This window comes from Pteropus alecto, unplaced genomic scaffold (genome assembly GCF_000325575.1).
Source record: "Pteropus alecto unplaced genomic scaffold, ASM32557v1 scaffold134, whole genome shotgun sequence".
NCBI lineage: Eukaryota > Metazoa > Chordata > Mammalia > Chiroptera > Pteropodidae > Pteropus > Pteropus alecto.
This window is the reverse complement of record NW_006436283.1, coordinates 7,767,276-7,786,338: the sequence shown is the minus strand read 5'-3', so window position 1 is coordinate 7,786,338 and position 19,063 is coordinate 7,767,276. Positions and strand designations below refer to the sequence as shown.

At 36.9% G+C, this 19,063-nt stretch overlaps 1 non-coding gene and 1 pseudogene across 1 annotated transcript; both read left to right on the top strand.

The window, feature by feature from the left end:
* The first annotated feature begins 6,680 nt into the window (after nt 1-6,680).
* LOC112480114 lies at nt 6,681-6,796 on the top strand (annotated as a pseudogene).
* A 4,332-nt stretch (nt 6,797-11,128) lies between these two features.
* On the top strand, nt 11,129-11,247 carry LOC112480138. Its single transcript, XR_003046492.1, has one exon. It is a non-coding gene; the product is annotated as a 5S ribosomal RNA (ribosomal RNA).
* Nucleotides 11,248-19,063: the final 7,816 nt, after the last annotated feature.

The window sequence follows — 19,063 nt, the reverse complement described above, 5'->3', positions numbered from 1 at the left end:
TTTGTTCAATTTCTGGATGTCCAGTCCTAGTGAATCATAATATCTGGAAATGGGTCCAAAAAGCAGGCCCATTTAATTAGCCACCGAGGTGATTTTGATCAATAGTCAAATTAGAAGGCTACAATCTAATAAAGTGTTCCTGTGTCCTGGGATACAGTAAAAAGGATATGACATAGACGCTGGCAGTTAAAATGGAAAAGAGAAAGATTTGTGAATACTTTTTCATTTACTTATCAACAAACATTTATTAAACATGCATGATATGCCAAGCCCTGTGCTAGGTGCTAGGAGATAATAGTGAACAAAAGATGCAGGCTTTTCTACTCACGAAGTTTATACACCGAATAAACATTTTAGAAGCAAAGAGAGCACATGATGACAGACGGGATAAAAACAATAAAGCCAAGAATTCGTTTTGAATTACTCTAAAATGTCTAATACTGAATATTATGAAAAATAGGCCTTCATTTAAATGAAGGAACTGGGAAATGTAATTATTAGGATAAGAAATATGTTCCTTTCAATTTTGCCAAGAGCGGGCTGCTGCTGATGTAAGGAGATGTTGAATCTAGGATAAACTCTGAAAAAACAGGGAAGCAAGACAAGGACATAGGTTGGGTACGGGCCTGGGAAAGCAGATAGACACCTAGTTTCAAGAAGTTTCGAAGCCACGCGAGTGAATGGCTGGATCTAGAAAGAGAAGAAGACCAGCTTCTCTTCGCAGTATCGCTTTTGGCTTTCACACAAAGAAGAGGCAGAGCAAAGTGGTAACATTCAGCAAAGACAGAAGCAGCGATGAAAGCAGGAAGAACAGAATGAGGAAAGCACGCTGTCGGAAACCAAGAAAAATTTTCACGGATGACGTTGAGGTCACAGAGGGGTCACTGAGCATAAGAACTGGGGATAGCCATTTGAGTAAGTCACGCTTCACATTTTTGAAAGAAGATTTTGGAAGATGATGGGAAGTAGAAGGCAGATTTCAGAGCCGTCAACAGTGAATCGATACATAAAATTCAAGGGAAACAAATTTAGGTGCCAAGGCAGAATAAGAATCGAAAAGTTGCTCAAAGACATATTAGGTAAAAGTTAAGATGATGTGTAGAGAAGAGATGAGCATTATTGAGAATAGGAACAAAAAAGCTGATGCAATTGTTAACCGTTTTTACTTGCATTTACTTGTCTTTGGTTCTGAACACGGAAGGAGGTCAGTTTTCACACCACTAGGCACCGAAAATACGCTACCAAGGCAAAATTGTCCGGTCTCCGGAGATGTGTTTATCCGTGTTTTCCCCAGGTGACCATCTAACCCCCTCAATATTTTTTTCCACCAGGTGGCAATGCCCCCTTACTATTGAGGAGCTGAAAACTCAATATGAAGAACACTGAATATTTGGGATTTCTGAAAGAACATTCTGACAACTGTCTTTGTTTAGAAAGTTGACGTTTTCATCAGTTTCTTCCTGGAAAATCCATCATGAATTCCCCAACCACTGATTATACACCTCGGTAGAAACCTAAGAAAGGGTGACAGTGGGCTTTGTATCAAAGAAGGTCACCCTAACGTCTTGAGCTAAAAGTGAGTTTTCCTCAAAAATAGGAAAAAAAAAAAAAAGATGTTTCATAATTTGAAATGTTGGGTGCCTTGGGCAGATAACAGAAACTCTGAGGTATTCTCAAGAAAGAAAGGTTAGGTGACATAACGGATTAGGAAATATACAAGATGATGGGGCAGGGGAAAATTCAGGGATTCATAAATATTCTTTAATTAGTGATCAATACGTATTTGTTGAACGGATGAAAGGAGAGAAAACAAGATTCCCTAATAAAATGCAATTAGGATCTAGTCCTCCAAAAAAGTTGTTGAAAGCACGAAAGGAAACATTTTTTTAAAATGAGGCTTAGAGGACAGAGTAGGCCAGGGGTCAGCAAACTATGGCCCATCGCCCGACTCTGGCCTATTACCTGTTTTTGCAAATAGAGTTTTGTTGGGACAGCCGCGCTCATTCAATCGCATATTGTCCGTGGCTGCTTCCACGGGCGACAGCAGCAGAACAGTGTGTATTTGCAACAGAGACCCTGTGACCAGCAAACCCTAAAAGTCTTACTATTTGATGCTTTAAAGTCAAGTTTACTATCCCCGATGTAGTATTTAAGAGCATGAGTTTTTAAACTGGACGCATCTCAGTCCCGATTCTAAAACTTAACGGCTGTTTCACCCTGAACAAATTTTCAGGATTAAAGAAAGTCCTGATTTTAAAACACCTAGCGCCCTTCTGGTACAGAAAAAAATCTTGTTACCTGTCATTATCTTTTTGTCATAAACTAAATGAGAAGCTGAGATAATTTCCTTTCCTCTCACCAGCCCTCAAACACCAAAACCCAAACCCTTTGTCATTTATAGAATGATGGCTGGGAACAAATGTACCTCCTTTTTATTCTGGTGAGGCTATTTCTTCAGGTAACTTCTCTGTTTCTCTTTCAGCAATGAGACTTCTGATGATGCTATTTAGCAGGGAATAAATGCCTGCTGTGCCTGTGGCTGCCGAGATCTGCTATTCTTCATAGTCTCTGACCGAAAGCCTGGGTCTGGAATCTTACCAAATGCAATGGAAATGTGAAAAATAGAAAAGAGATGGGGTGTGTTTTTGCAGTATACCCTACGAGCTTCTGACTCTGGATATTTAAGGTTCAAATCTGGCTTATGCAACATGTAAAGATGATGCTGATGGTTCTCATTCTCGTTTCTAACTAATCTGGTGCTTAGCTGCCAGTAAAGGCCTTTGGCAAACACCTATAGGAGAAGTGTCTAAATGTAAAGTGTGAATCACTGGAAATGGGAACTCTGTCAAAATAAGGGAATTAAGTTCATTAAAGGTGTGGTAGCTTCATTTACTGTGCCAGCACATAATGATCAGGGCTGGCACTCAACGCTCAAGCAGTGCGAACCCACCCAAACTTGGCAGAGTAAATGACCCCAACCAACCCAGCCTCTTGGCTTTCTCTCCAGGTTAAATGTGCTTAAATGAGTAAAAATTGGGTTTGCACTATGGGCCTTTCTTGTCTTCTAGATTAGGGCTGTGTTGTGTCAACATCATTAGGACAAAAAGCAAAGATGGCTCCGCTTATGGGGCAGTGGGGTTGACATCTGCAGGTGAGAAAAATTGTCCCAGGGTCTTTGAGGACTGTATCGCTAGAATTTATGTTCAGACTCTGCAGACACATGTTTCCAAGACTACGTTTAGATTCCTGCCTCTTGATATAAAACTAAGCAGGTCCCCAGAGATGAAGACCTGAGTGTCACATGACACTGCCTCTGGGACCGCTATAACCACATTGGCTGTGGCACAGAGGCAGTGGGTAGGACGTGACAGTGACCTACCCTCGGACACAGACCTTAAAACCTAAATGAGGCTTATGTGGGCATGTGGCATCATGCCAAAATACAATATATTTGCTACTTTCCATGAGAAGCAGAGATTTTCCTGGTAATAGGAGGGAAAGCTGTACCTGTTTCAATGGATACTTCCTCAAATCACTTCCACATGGTTAAGTCCTATTTACACAGCTCTACTGATTTACAGAAAATTCACTTAGAGCTTTTCTAAGTGCCTTGGGTAGAAAATGGAAGTGACCGCCCTGCCCTCAGAGAGCCGAGATTCTGGTACAGGAGATAGGCTTCGACACAAACAGTTATAATGTCATTGAAATAATGGTAACTAGAAAATAAGGACAGGGTGGCTAGGTAAACAGGGAAAGGCGTCAAGGAAATTAAGGAATGCTTCACCAAACGGTGATGTTGGCCCTGGACCGTGGAGGATATGGCAATGGTAAAATGTAGTTTTACTCCCTGGCCCTCTGCCCTTCACTCCTCTATTCTCCAAGAAGAGAACTGAAGATTTACTTTAAAAAATAATAATAGCTATAGATGTATATTCTTCTTTCTCTTTCTTCACACCATATTGTACCAATACCGTTGAATGTCAAAAAGAGCCAAGGGAAGCCAATGGCAGCTTGGAATTGAACATGTAAGGAAAATAGTGTACCTATGTTTCATTACAAGGGGATTATTTCTTTGAAGTGTCTGTTCGTTGTAAGTAGACAAGTGGAAACACTGTATAAACCCCCAGATATCAGTCATCTCAGAGCTACACTGGGAGACTAGCAGACCTGGAATCCTTTTTATTAAAAGGAAAAAAGATTGGAAAGAGTCTGCCAAATTGGTTAGAGAAAAGGCATAACTGGACTTCATTTTTTAAAATGTTTTTTTTTATTGTTTCCTTATTTTTCACCATAAAATCTTTATAGTCGAATTAATTGAGATATCTGTAGTAACTGTCATGTCGTGATGTCTTGCACAACACTGCTGGCCTAAATAATATTTCCTAACCAATTATAATCAGAATAAATGAGTGGTGAAAGGTTTTTGTTTGTTTGTTTGTTTGGTTTTGTTTTAGATCGTCCATTTAAGTAAACATTTATTGAGCATCTATAATATGCAATGTGTCAAGCAATGGGCATAAGAAAAACGATTATGAGTAAGACATATACAAAGCCTTACCCTCTTCATCTAATAAAAGAAGCAGACATTTTATCATCAGAGTGATGACTTTTTTAAAAATCCCCAAAGATTTTCAACTAGGACGTGAAAGAGGAAGAAAATTACAATGGCATGGGAAGTGACAATGTGACTGAGAACGGAAGAGGGAGAAAGGATGCCTAACTCTTGGAGAACTGGCTTAAGTATTGTTGGCAGGAGAATTTTTCATGACCTTTTACTGCAGTCCTCAGAGTTTGGCTTCATGAAAAGATTCACACCAATGCACTTGAATTTTAAGAGAGGGGAAAACTATAACGAAGAAAAGTAAACGTGGGAAATGGCAAGAGGAGGTTGAAAATAAGCTTAATGATAAAAAAAAATGAGAAAGAAAAGAAAAAGATAAATTAACTGTTTTTTGTTTTTTTTTTTAAAAAGGAGCAGAAAAATTTAAAATTCTATTATATAAAGTTTTTCCTGACTGCAGAGATTCAACCTCAGTCAATGGGGGCCACTTTCTCTATCCGCTGCCCCCCATTTATTTTTCCCTCACATCTTCTAGCCCCTGAGCTCTGCATTGTACTCTCATTTGCTGGATCTGGCAGAAAATGTTGATCGCTTCCATTCTGGGAGGTGTTCATGCATTTTCTCTGATGATATTTCTAGTGACATTGGGAGGAGAAAATCTGTTAATCAAAATACAAAAGCTATTTCTGGAATTAATTCTTAATAGCCTTTCTAGTGTGTCCCTGTGGCTATTAGAAGAAAAAAACTGTACCTTTTTTCAACTTCCATATTCATAGTATGACATGCTATGAATGGGCATTTCATGTACGGGGTAGAGTTGAAAAGTCTCAACTAGGCTATGGTTCCAAGGTCAGAGGTTTGCTATAAGATAGCATCTAGGAAACATTTTTTATATATCAACGAATAAGCATTTTTAAATGTCAACAAATGACAATACTTATTTTGTATTTCTTTTTAGTAATGAATTGGGGAAATCAACGTCTTGACCAAATTTTCATAGGGAAACTCTGAAACCTCCAGTGAGAGGAATGTTGGGTATTATCCTTTGTAGGTCATAAAAAGAATCGTAACTGTTGAATATGTTAAGATATTATTCTAAGAGCTATACCTACAGCAGCCCAGCCTTCATGAACACCTCAAGGGTCCCTAATTATCCCTGCAGACCAAAGGGAAAACTAAGGCAAGAAGCAATTGAATAAATTGGTCCAAGTACCCAGCTGGTTAACTCTGGGGCCTGGACCCCAACCAACATGGGCAGCTTGATTCTGGTGCATTGAACTGCAACAGCAGAAACAAGTCAGCACACTTCACAGTGACATCATGACCCAGGGACTTTACTCTTTATTTTTTTTTCCTTTTCCTAGTACAAGAGTAAAATATGCTCAGGGCAAAGCACCCGGAAAACTTAAGAAAATCATAGCACACGTAGGCACGACCTAAATCCTACTGATTTCACAACCCAAACATCATCCGCTTAACATATTAGACTGCCTCGTGTTGTTGAGGCTTTTTTTTTTCTTCCTATCTAAATGTATTAACAATATTGTCATGTTGCATTGCGGCTTGCTTTTTTTTTTTTTTTATTTATCAATATATTCCGAACATACTCTCACGATCATAAATATTCTTTTAAATTGGGGATAAGTAATCTGTGGTCCACAGGCCAAGTGTGGCCTGCTGTCTTTTTTGTAAATAAAGTTTTATTGCAGCACAGCCACATCTGTTTGTGTACATGTTGTCCATGGGGGCTTTCACAAGCTATATGGGCAGAGCTCAGAATTGCAACAGAGACTCCGAGGTTCAAAGATGCGAAAAATACTATGTTGCCAACTGCTGATTTACATCCTAATCCCTAATAACTATTCTAACATGTTGTTCCCAAAATTCCACAATAGTCTTTAAGTAAACAGGGGTGTGTCATACTGTCGATATTTTCATGGAATAATAAAACTTCTCATTGCTTTGAGGAAAAAAAAAATATCGGGCCATTATTCCCTATGACCCAACAAAAGTGCGTTAAAACAATGACTTGGACATGGTTCCATAGTGCAGTGGTTAGCCCATCTGCTTTACACACAAAAGGCCCTGAGTTCATGCCCCAATGGAGCCACGGTCCATGGTCTATGGCCATGCCACCCTGAACAAGCCCAATGTCTGATCTCGGAAGCTAAGCAGGGTTGAGCCTGGTTAGTACTTGGATGGGAGACCACCTAGGAAGACCAGGTGCTGTAGGCATAAATAATAAAGCAAACAAACAAACAAAAATGACTTATCATGCGCTTCCTCAAAGAACTACATACAGGATAACTATGTGATATCTATCATCCAATTTAGGAGCCAGACTGAATAACCATAATATACTTGAACTGTCCATAGCAAGCTGGGCTCTATGGTTCCCACCTATGGTTTAACGATCCAATCATTTTCTCATTTTAACTAAGTCCGTAAGTGCACTCTATTCTGGCAATTGGCCTGCCAATCGTCTCTTTTCTCTATTTCTCTTTCTTTCTTCACCTGCATATTCCTCAAGAAGAAGACAACGCTTATAACTAGACATACCTGGGCCCCCTGGCCGCCTGCTCCTCTCCCGTCACATGTTCTCCCTGTGTTGCAAATAATAATAATAATAATAATAAAATCCCATGCATTTTCACAACTAATCCCTAAGATCTTCGTGCCTCCTCTCTTGATTCCTGATGACATTCTCTGCACAATTTGTTCACTGGAGAGTATGTGAGTTTTATGTAGTGCTAGAACCATTAAAGTGAACATTTTGAGAAAGAAAGAAAAAAAAATGTTAAAGAAACACGGAGTTTCTTTCCAAAAAAATGCTCTGAACGGGCTCCTGCTTGGAAATGCTGCATCTTGCGTATGAACCCGTCAATGGCGAAGGGAAACAGGCCGCCCTTAGAAATGTTCTACAGCTCGAGATGTAACATCATAGCTAAATCCAGTCAGAGACAGGTCGGGCAACAAAAACCAGGAGCCAAGGCAGTCTAGTCGGCTCTGAAATTTGATTCAGGCACCAGATTATGAATAGATTTAACTAGTTTGCCAAATGAAAATGTAGATTTTGGCACCGTCTGAATTTTTTTTGGGGGGGAGGGGATATTCTATATGTGGAGTCCCAGTACACACTCAGGGGATATGAAAAAGAGCTTTTTATATTATATAACTACTCAGTGTATGTTAAAGGGGGGGAAAAAAAAACAATTAACCCAATAAATGCCAAAAAATCCCTCCCAACCACTTTTGACTATGTAGAGCATCTAACTTTTACTATCTGCCTCACTTTATAATGCGAGCTTTTTTATGTATTTAAAATGACACAGCACCAACCACCAACAGTCGAGTAGTCACCACGTAAACTTATTATTCAACTGCTTACATCTGTTCCAGCCCCTTTTCTGTAGAAACGGTGATACGGCAAGAGGCTCGAATCCCACAGCAGGTAAGTAGCACGTTGTCAGTAAGGATATGAACATCAAAATTTAATTGTCCTGAGGTTTCTCAGATTCCCTTCCTGGTGAGGGTGGCGATGTGTGCCACTGCCACGGTGAACTTCCATTTCCTCCTATTTCCTTAGCATTGGCCCTCAGAGCACTATTATTCTAGGCTTTGTGATGATAAACAAAGATTAAAACAAACGAAAATAAATCACGGCGCACGGGGGATCCCGTTCGACTTCGACAATGCAACCTCCTTTCCTCGACCTCTGTTCTTGCTCCACTTCGTTTTAATAAAAGTTTCCAAACTGTCCTTCGTTAAAACATCCTGTTTCAACACCAGAAAGCTAACCGCGCTGAAATAACTGTTTTCACGCTATTTTTATGTACACAAAAGGCAAGTCGATAAAAACACACTTGATTAGAAAGGGATTTATTACTAGAATATCACAAGCAACTTTTGATAACTCTCTTTTAACTATAATCCAGATGGATCGGAAGGCTGCTGTTCAAACAGATTGGCTTCTGTTTTGTATGTGTGTTAAGTGAGTCCCCAAAGTGCAGTTATTCTGATAATTTCAAATGAAGAATGAACATGAGTCTGTGCACGATGAGAAAAGACTGTCAGACCCTGCATCTTTAAAGACAGTTGTAGGGGATAAAGTTCAAGGGTCAAATTCTGTCTCTGCTACTTTATGGCTACGTGACCTCGATCGAGTGTCCTAATCTTTCTAAGACTCAGGTTCCTCATCTCGACATTAAGATGATGATACTAATCTCATGACATTTAAAAACATGGGAGATATTATAAAAAATTTTTGCATCGAAACACATTCAATGAGCATAGGCTGTGTGCAAGTGACCGAGGGAGATATAATAAGAAAATAGGTCCTACTCGAGAAGAACTGACCATTCAAGGGCAAGCACACAGTTAGAGACACCTCTGAATTTGGTAGAAACTAATCAAGTGCAGAGGGACAATGGAGAAAAAGAAAAGTCAGTTTCTGAGTTTAGGTAAAACACTTAGAAACCTTGTCACCTCTTAAATCCTCCTTCTCTTTGGCCACTTTAGATTTTCTTGGTTAAAAAGTAATTAATTAAAACTTTTTAAAAATTTAGAAGTCACTCTAAATCATCATTTCCTGAGAATATATGTGTAAATAAAGTTCCAGGTAGATAGGCTACTGGAAGAGAGAATATGTAAAATGACGGAAAGTCAGAGGGAAATATTAGTTTTTGTCTTTACATATCCTTGATCTGTTACTTTGGTAGGATGCATATTTTTGCTTGCCTAGATTAAAATAAAAGCTGATAATATTTTAAAGGACAGAAATTTGAACAGTAAGAAAAATTTTGCACACTTAAAATTGCGTGGTAGCAGTAAATATTTGTCGGAATGAATGTCTCTTGGTTGATGGAGTAAGAAGGCCAGCAAAATAATATCAAATCTTGAACACAAAGATGATTCTCCTGCTATGAGAATAGAGAACACAGAAAGTCCAGGGCCCAGCTGAATACCTAATGTCTTCCAGGGGAAGATGGTGGCCGTACTCAGAGGTGTAGTAGTTTGGGGGCATGTGTGTGTATGTTTGTACCTATGTGTGCATGTATGTATGCGTGTGTGTGTGTGTTTTAAGGGCTGCTCCTATACATAATTTTGGATGGGAAACTCAAAACAATTTGGCTTAAGATCCACTGAACGATCGGTTGATGCTGTATTTTAGTGGACTTGAGAAGCAAAAAAAAGTATTGCTGTAATAGAAGCTAACATTTTAAGAGAGCCTAGGATTCTTTACCTTAAATAACCATTCAGAGGGAACAGGGACTTGCTTTTCACAAAGGGTGGGTTGAACTTTGACCACTATTAGGTTAATAAAAACTGAAAATTGTAAATCTATTTCTTAACCTCAAATGAAATGTGGGAAGGGAAAATATGGTATTTCAAAGGCAACAGAATATACTAGATAAAAATTTTAACATCTTAGAAAGACTATTTTTCTCTTCATTCTTCACACCTTAAAAAAAGACTTACAGGAGCTTTTTGTTTCCTCCTAAGCAAAAGTGATACATTGATATGATTATATTGCATTAACTACTGAAACAAGTAGCCTACATCTTATTTTCTCCCTAAGATATAGATATGCTGACATTACCATTCAAATCATCAGACGAGGCTATGACTGGGGAAAGGCCTTTTGTCTTCATTAAATATGCATATTTCTTACTCCCAAATACTCTAGAAGGGTCTGGCAGTGAAAGAACTCTGAGTGAGGGATTTATTCACGTTCCAAGATTCAATTAATAATGAGACCTGATTCCTAGCATCACACATGATCTAAGATGTTGCCTATTGTTGATTATTTTTATATGGTTTAAATATGTTTCACTTTATTTGCAATTTGTGCATGTGGACGAGGCAAAAACATTTATGCTAGTAGATGGACTCATGTATACAACTCGATGCATTCCGTGGACTAAAGAGATGTTTTTGTTAAAGACATCAAGGTGGGTATTTCACCCACATAGGCTTTTAAATACCACTAGTCTATAGACCACATGTGTACAGATAGAAAAACAAACATAAAACCTCTAGAGGTACATTTTGATTACAGATGTCAGTTACTTGTGGTTGGATTTCACTCTGATTCTGTTCAGGTATGTGATCTAGGAAGTAGTAAAAGGTAGATGGTTAAAAAGTAAAACACGATAAAAAAGGAAAATGTAAAGGAACAGCAGACATATGCATACTTTCTGTCTATTAGTGGCGACATATTATGATGAAAGTATTTAGGGTATTTCATTAGCAGAGAAAATACACAGATCTCTTTATTTGCTTTCACTGGTGACACCACTGAGGTTTCGGTCCAGACTTCATTGCCATCCAATGGGAACTAGGATGTTGTTACCAGGAGGCAGGGAAGTTAGGAAGGCAATACGACAATGACATTGGTTGACTTCATTTCCCACAATGAGTACGCATTGATTTAAAAAGAACAAATAAAGATGGGAAGAAAAAACAATCCAAGGAATGAAAAAGTTCAGAAATTTGTCTTCCTCTGATCTATGAATTTCTCAGGTTTCTATAACAGATCAGCAAAGATATTTTTAAAAAATGAAATTAGTCTATGGCCATTCCACCCTGAACGTGTCCAATCTCGTCTGGTCTTGGAAGCTAAGCAGGGTTGGGCCTGGTTAGTACTTGGATGGGAGACCACCTAGGAAGACCAGGTGCTGTAGGCATTTAAAAAAAAAATGAAATTAATCATTACCTCCTCTTATTTGGTTAAGTGGAAATACTGGGCATAGTTTGTTAGAACAAACAATATGAAATGTTTTAACATAGTACAGTAATGTTACATAATACTGGCATAGCTAAACTATGGATATACCTTCAACAGAACAAAAATACATATGCATAAAATTATTAATGCATCATTGTTTATAATTGCGAAATATTGGAAACAAACTATGTGATTGTATTTAGGAAAGTGGTTAAATCAACTGTGGTACATGCCCACAGTGGTATACTATGCAACTATAAATAATAATAAGGAAGACCTCTATGAATTAAGATGGAGTACTTTCTGGGACATATTGGTAAGTGACAAAAAAAGAAAGATGCGATTATAAAAATACGTATCTTTGCATTTGACAAAAAAGAAATATAGGAACAATAAGCCAGAAACTAGCGATATCGATCACCTAATGAGGGTAGGTGCTAATGAGGTGGAATGATTCGGGAGACTAGGGAGAGGGTGTTAGAGGTGATAAGGAAGTCCTGTTTCTCTGAGCATGCTATTTTTGTATACATACACACAACAAATCAACAAATAAAATCAACAAGAGTTTTTTGGGGGAGGAACCCTAAATGGGAATACAAACAGTAGCAAATGACTCTAACTGTATTATTAATGAAAAACATAATCAAATTGAATGAGGTAGGGAAGAAAAGAACTAACAAGTCACTTGGGGAAAAGTATTTGTACTGTAAGGCAAAGACAAAAATTTGAAGTTTACACAATATTGTGCTCTACTTAGGAAATAGGTTAGCAACACTAAAACTATTTTTTATATGTAATCTAGAATTGAGAAAATAAGTAAATATATTTAGAAAATAAGAGCCAGGCTTTGCACAACTGGAGAAATAAAGGAATTATAAAGAAAGTGGAAATGCTAGAAATGGATTGGAATCAGAGATATATGATCTCATCGTTCTAAAAATATAGAAAGATAGACAAATATGTATGTACATATACCTATTTCCTAGCTCTGCCCATCAAGATGGCCTCAAAACAATTATATCTCAGTAGCAATAAGCAAATCAAGGTCCCAGATCTTGGTTTCTTGAATATCGTTTTCAAGTAAAATGAACCAAGACTCCTTGGGGAATGAGCTGGGGCAGGGAAAGGACAAGATGAGCCTGGAACAAGATTATTGTGCCAGAAAGTAAGGAAGTGTTCAAAGAACTTTGGGGGCACGTCAGAGGACACAGGAGCCAACTAGAAGTAGATCCCAACAGTCAAATCTGGAGAATGTGAACAACAAAATACATAGTAATAGTGATGGATTATGACCCATGCAATAAGTGTTGATGAGTCCAGACTAATATAAGAATTGAAAACATAAAAAAATGAGGGAAAAGGGAAAGCTTTTGATTAACATAGAATTTCAGTTAAGAACATCTTACTGTGGCATTTTGTTTCTTCTGTTAAATACTTCCTTGAGAATAATTTTAAAATAGAATTATTGAATGTGAATATCTTTACGAGATTTTGCTATATTTTGTAATAATGGATAATGCCTTTCGAATTGTGTGTGTATGCATTTACAAACACATATAAAATAATATTTTGTACATATATACATATTTAACAAACTTACATAATTATGCATATATGTATAGCATGTGTATATACAGTTTTATAACTATAAGACAAAATTATACATATTGTTCTTTATATATCAATGTATGTTTTATATGTGCATGTATATGTGCATATATATATTTATTTTGCATCTAATTAATGTGAATTTTACAATCATATAAACCGTATTTAAGGTTAATTTTATTTGCATTTTTATATTCTACCCCTGGATATTTATTGGTTGCAAAGAAGAAAATTAGAGCAGTTTTGTTTCTTGGTAAGTGGAAGTGGGCTAAGGGAACGTCTGTGATCTCCAGCTCTCACTACAGCCCAGAGTGTAATCTGTTTGAACATAAGTCTTCAAACTTTTTACTCTGGATTGAATCTTCTCATTTTTTGATAAACTAACCTCTTTCTGTCTTGTCCTCAAAAGAAATAGCAGGAACAAGAGCCAATGCCCTCACCTCTGTCTTCCATCTGTAACGAGGTGAGGGCCCCGCTGGACCCTGCAGTCAGATGCAACCCGGCGGTCAGAACCGCTTTCTCCATGCTTCCCAAGGCCACAGCGCCGTCACGTGATCCAGAAATTATCTCACTGACTTGGAGGCCAGTGGATTTCACGCTGGGTAAGACCTCAGCACGGAGAATCCACATGCGGTTTTGGACATTCATTAATCATCTAGCTAATTTGTTTTAACACAGGAGTGCTGACAGCAAACGAATGTTATTACAGCGATGGTGACTGCGTAGTCCAGACTATTGTGGCATTAACGTTTACGAAGCTGGCAGCTCCATGTTCAGATATGGGCAAAGTTGTCTTTCAGGCTGATTGCAGGTATATCCATACTTAATTCACATCTGCTGAAATAGTTGGGTGTGTTAGACGGGGCTGGTGATATAAATGGGTTATGGCTTTTTTTTTTTTTTTTCTTATTTTGATCATTATACCAGTAAATATTTTGAAATGCTGGGATTTATGAATCTGATATATGTATGGATTTTATTTTAATATTCTGCAGTTTAAAAATGAAAGTAAAATTTACTATGCAACATACCATGCACTTATAGTATGAATTCCGATATTTTACATGAAATGGTAGTGAAATTTACCCGACTTGGGAAAAGATTTGGCTCTATGAAGATGAAGCAAGTAAAAAGAATTATAGATTAATATTTTAGAATTCTAGAAGCTTGTACTTTTATCAATGCCTTATAGAGATAGTTTAATATTTCAAAGAATTGTTTTATTTGCTATTTTATATTACTATCACTTCAGCTCTGAAAGACATAATCTTCATTATGTTGTTAATTATGATGCATAAGCAGGTTAAATAACTTATCTAAAGTCTTTCAACTTGATAGTGGTTGAACTGGACTCCAATCAATGTCTCTTAATTCCCAGATTCAGGACTATCCATTAATTAACACATCTTTGCTTTAGATACACGATGGCTTCTCGGTTTTAATAAAATTATAAGCTGAACCCAGGATCCAAGACTTCCTCCCTCTTTCAAACATGTAACATGAACACCCCACTCTCTCATCCCCCCTCTCAGTGTCATTCAAAAAATTTCTCCCAGGGAAGAAAGTATTTCTTTCTTTTTTTTTTTTTTTTGAGTTGTAATTTTCTAAGAGTCATTATCAGGAAGCATTTAACAATGTATTATTACTTGATTCACCTTGTTCTCTGGAAGAAATACAGCAAATGCCTCTTAATTGATTGAGATACATTAATACCCCCCAGCCCCCTAAAAAATCAAGATGTTTGAAAGGACTGTTCACTGGCCCAAATTACAACATTCACCCAGTTGGATAATAGAGGAAATAAATGGTCTTGCCCTGACATGTTTACATTGTTATCTAGAGTCTTTTAAACAGTAGCAGAGCTGTGGTTCTCTTGATTTGCTCACTCATTCTGTTATTAGAGAAATTCTTAACTTCTTCCGTGGGGAACTATTTTTCTGTCTTCACTCTTTTCCTTGGGCCCATTCCCAGTTCATCAGAACATCGTCAGGATGTTGAAAGTGCGTCTATGCTGCTTCCTCCCCGTGCATAGTATAGTTGCTCAGTTATCCCTCACACCTAATGAGCTCACAGCTTTCAGGCATGACAAAAGAGATTTCAGTCTTTAGTCATTTTGTTTGTGGATTGCTCGCCATCCAAATGCTGGCAGTATTAAAAATGAAGCCTGTCTCTAAAGCTGGAAAAAATACGCAACATGAATACAGAGGAGTATTTTTCTAGTCAACGAAATATCTTTTACTTACCATGTAGAATGGTATATATGCTGATAAAACAGTGTATTTTGAAAAAAATAATTGCTCTTGAATTGGAGTTGTTATTTTAGATGACTATAATTCAATAGCCTACAGACTAATACAACTTATAAATTAACTAATTTTAAGAAGACTTTTCATTACATTAAGCCATTTAATTGAAGAGATCTTACAACACTGGAAATTTGAGCCGTGTCATTTAGGGCAAGGTAAAGGAATACCATTGTATTTAAAGGAATACGGATGGTCTTGAACCAGTAAGTTGTTTAAGATCTATTACTTGAGAACCTACAAGCAGACATTAGGCCCCTCTATCTAGCTTTCTACAAATATCTTCTTACATCAATTCAGGGTTTTCCTCCAAAATTCCAGTCCATATGGTTTACTTATTTTGTATTATTAGTGTTCGCTAAACTTTCAGTGACTATCAATGTAAAATATTATATAAAGGGCTTTATAGAGAGTTAAGAATTTTCTTAGAAATAATGAAAAAATAAAACACAGTTAATAAAAACGGCATTTGAGTTTGCACCAGTTTAAAGTACTACCTTCAGAATGAAAATGTTTCTGTTACAAACTTAAAAGGGCTATTTAGATGTGATCCTTTTCTCCCCCCTTTGGTTAGTCATACCTAAGTTTTACTTTTCCTGTTATGTGAGGTAGAGTATGCACCAGATAATTTGATAATAATTATTAGATAGAGAAAAATAATTATTTTAAAGTATATTTTGGAAGCTGCAATTAGCATCTTATCTTGGAATTTGAGTATTATTATTATTTAATTTACTATGTAAACATGTAATTCAGTACATTTATATAATTTGTTTAAGCAAATTACTCTTAAGAAAATAAATAGAATATGTGCTTTTGTCTGGAACCAGACAAGGAAAGCCTCGGGCGATTTCCCGTTTACTTAGTTGCTTTCTTTCATCTTGGGCCCTAAGAGGGAGACTATCCCAAAACTTAGAGCTCTCATCCTTTAAGACTGAGCATAAATCAAGGTCCCTATTTTAATAGGTGAAGCCAACCTGATTTTAAAATCATTCTGCCATGGTATCATTTGGTGTGAGCAGCAATACAGAGGCCAAATGAGAAAAAATGTTTTTGAATTGCAAGACTTTCCCGGTTTCTACACATTTTAAAGAGTGTTTTTCTGATAAAATTTATTTTCACCGACTTATGGATCTATTTTAATTTTGTTAAATATAGTTAGAATATCTGAACTAACATTTTAGCACTATTATTAATCAAAAATATATATTGGAGTAAAGATTGCTTTTTGACATTATTGTTAATGTTTAATATGCATTGATCACATTTCACTTCTGTTGAAACACAATGAACTTCCTCCTTACTCAAGTCATAATAATAACATGTGGAAGAAAATTCGCAGTGATATAAACAGTAAGAATGAATTACTTTTTCTTAAAGACCATCGGTCGGTGTTTTAGATTCAGTTAAGACACAAGAAAGCTAAAGCAAAAAGTAAGTTAAATGACCCATCTCAGTTCTAAATAATAAATGGCAGGGACTTTTATGGAAAATCAGAGCCTCTATGTCTAAACACTAATGAATTAGTCCTCAAAGTTCTTGTAATAATTTTGGTTTGATTTCTCAGAATGAGAGCTAGATCAGAATATCTTCCCCTAACCGAGGTCTTGAAAACCTAGCAAAATCACGACTTGCCCTTCTGATTGTATTAACTAAGCAAACTGGTTATTTATGTATAGGGGTCTTTGTTGATAACCTAAATATATTGTATTTACATCTGCAAAAAGGTAAAGCCAATGCTTTTTCTATCGCATTTTAACTAATTGCAATTTTATTTAAATCAATATAGCTTGTTTATATAATTTCTAAATAATTTTACCTAAAGTTATGTTATTCTTTTTACTACAGTAAATTCTAAAGAAGTGTAGATTTCTATTGCTCCTAGATCTAAGTAAAATTAAATAATGAATTAAAGTAATGTAATCAAATATTTGATTTCAAATCTACCATCTCCCTGATTCACAGTCCTTAATATAAGCATAGCTTTTAAAAATTCTTTAATTGTATTATAGTACCATCTTTCCATCTAAAAAGCAGTATAAAAGGCATGCCAAGTATACTTATCATGTGGCCTATGTAAATTTGTATATGGTAATGATCAAATTACATGTCTTGAAACTACGATAATAAATAAAGGGCCCAAAGGAGGCTTCTAATTTTGGAAGAGAAATTTTGCAGATTATTTAGATTTGGCCATTTGACTGAGCAAAAACCACCTTAGTATATAACCCATATAAACATGCTTATAAGTGTAATTCAAGTACAGGTGAAACTTAGGGACATAACTGATTTTTTAAATACGATCACTTGTCTTTTCCCGTAAATGTAAATGTTGGCTGGTTGTCTTCAGTTTATGATATACGTAAGTCAGAGCCCCTGCTTGTTCCGCTTAGAGATGATGCATCCTGTTTCCAGGGTCTCTTTTTCCATGACTTATGTAATACAAAATGAGTAGAGAAAAACCGATCTGAAATATTCAACTCAGTACTTGACATTTAGTGACCTCTAACACATTTATAATCAAGTTACATTTTTAAACGATAGTCTTTTTAGAATAACTCCAGTCAAATGAAGGAAGGAGAAATGAGAGCTTTTGTGTGACCTATTTCCAGCTGATCTGGGGCGAGAGAGAGAGAGACAGCCAGAAAGACAGACAGCCAGACAGTCTGACTTAGAGAAATCTCCCATGAGGACGTAGTCTCATGACACTTCTAATCTGACCACCAGGCCAGAGAAGCTCTGATGGATACCCGAAATTTGAATGGCTGTGCAAATCAAACTGTGACCCTTTGGATAGCCGTCCTTCCTTAGGTCTGACTTCGGTGGGGAATAAGGAATTAGAACAGATGGACTATTAAAGCAAAAGGCTTCCATGCTAATCACATCAAGAAAGACTAAAAGCAAGCAAAGGCTAGCCATAGCAGATTCCCGATTGTCGCAACCCTCTAAATCAGAAGGCCTCTCTACGGTGTATTGCAGATGCCAGCTGATTTTTTGAAAGATAGAAAATTTTCCATACTATGGTGCACGAAGTGAACACAGGTCCCGGATGAAAAGCAAAGCACACTCTCCACAGCGACAGTACAAACTTTAAGCATCAATTTGGAGAATCCTTTTTTATGGACATGATTTTTGTTCCATGGGGCCAGAAGTTAAGGAAATTAAAGTTCGGACTCACTTAGGAGAAGAGTCAATATGAAAACCAGAGGAAGAATAACCCCAAAAGCACATGCGTAAGATTCTAGGTGATAAAAAATTAAGGTCTGTGTGCAAGCATAGGCTACCAGTGCTGTTGCCAAGTTCATGAGTCATGAGCAAATGCAGAGGCAGCTGCCCTCCATGGTGGTATATGGGAGGCATGACGAGAACAGGCAAAGCTCTCTTCATTTCTACCCGGTATTTTTCTCATAGTAAGCACCGTAAGACATGCTAATTCATCAACAGAAAATTCTATTGTAAAAGTACAAGTAAACTGTAAAAAGAAAAATCACGAAAGAGTAATTCCTTTTATGGTAGAAGTAGATTAAGGACTCCAGGCTTTCACGTTCCACAGTGTAACTGGTTGGACCCCAAAGGACCTGAAATCTTCTCTTATTGATTGAAAACTAGTTTAACAAACGCTCTCTTTTGATTTGGCGGTCTTTTCCTCTGCATTATACAAATTGGACATCTGACAGAAGATATTCTATTCTGTATTTTACATGAAGGATAGAGGAATAATTTCTCAGACTTCTCCAAGCTCACATAGCAATCAAAGTAAAAGAGAAAAAACAAACAAACAAAAAAAACAAAAAAAATCCCAAAAAACTATGCATTTAGAAATGTGTTGGTTGTTTTCCATATTTTATTCTTTTTCTCCCCCTT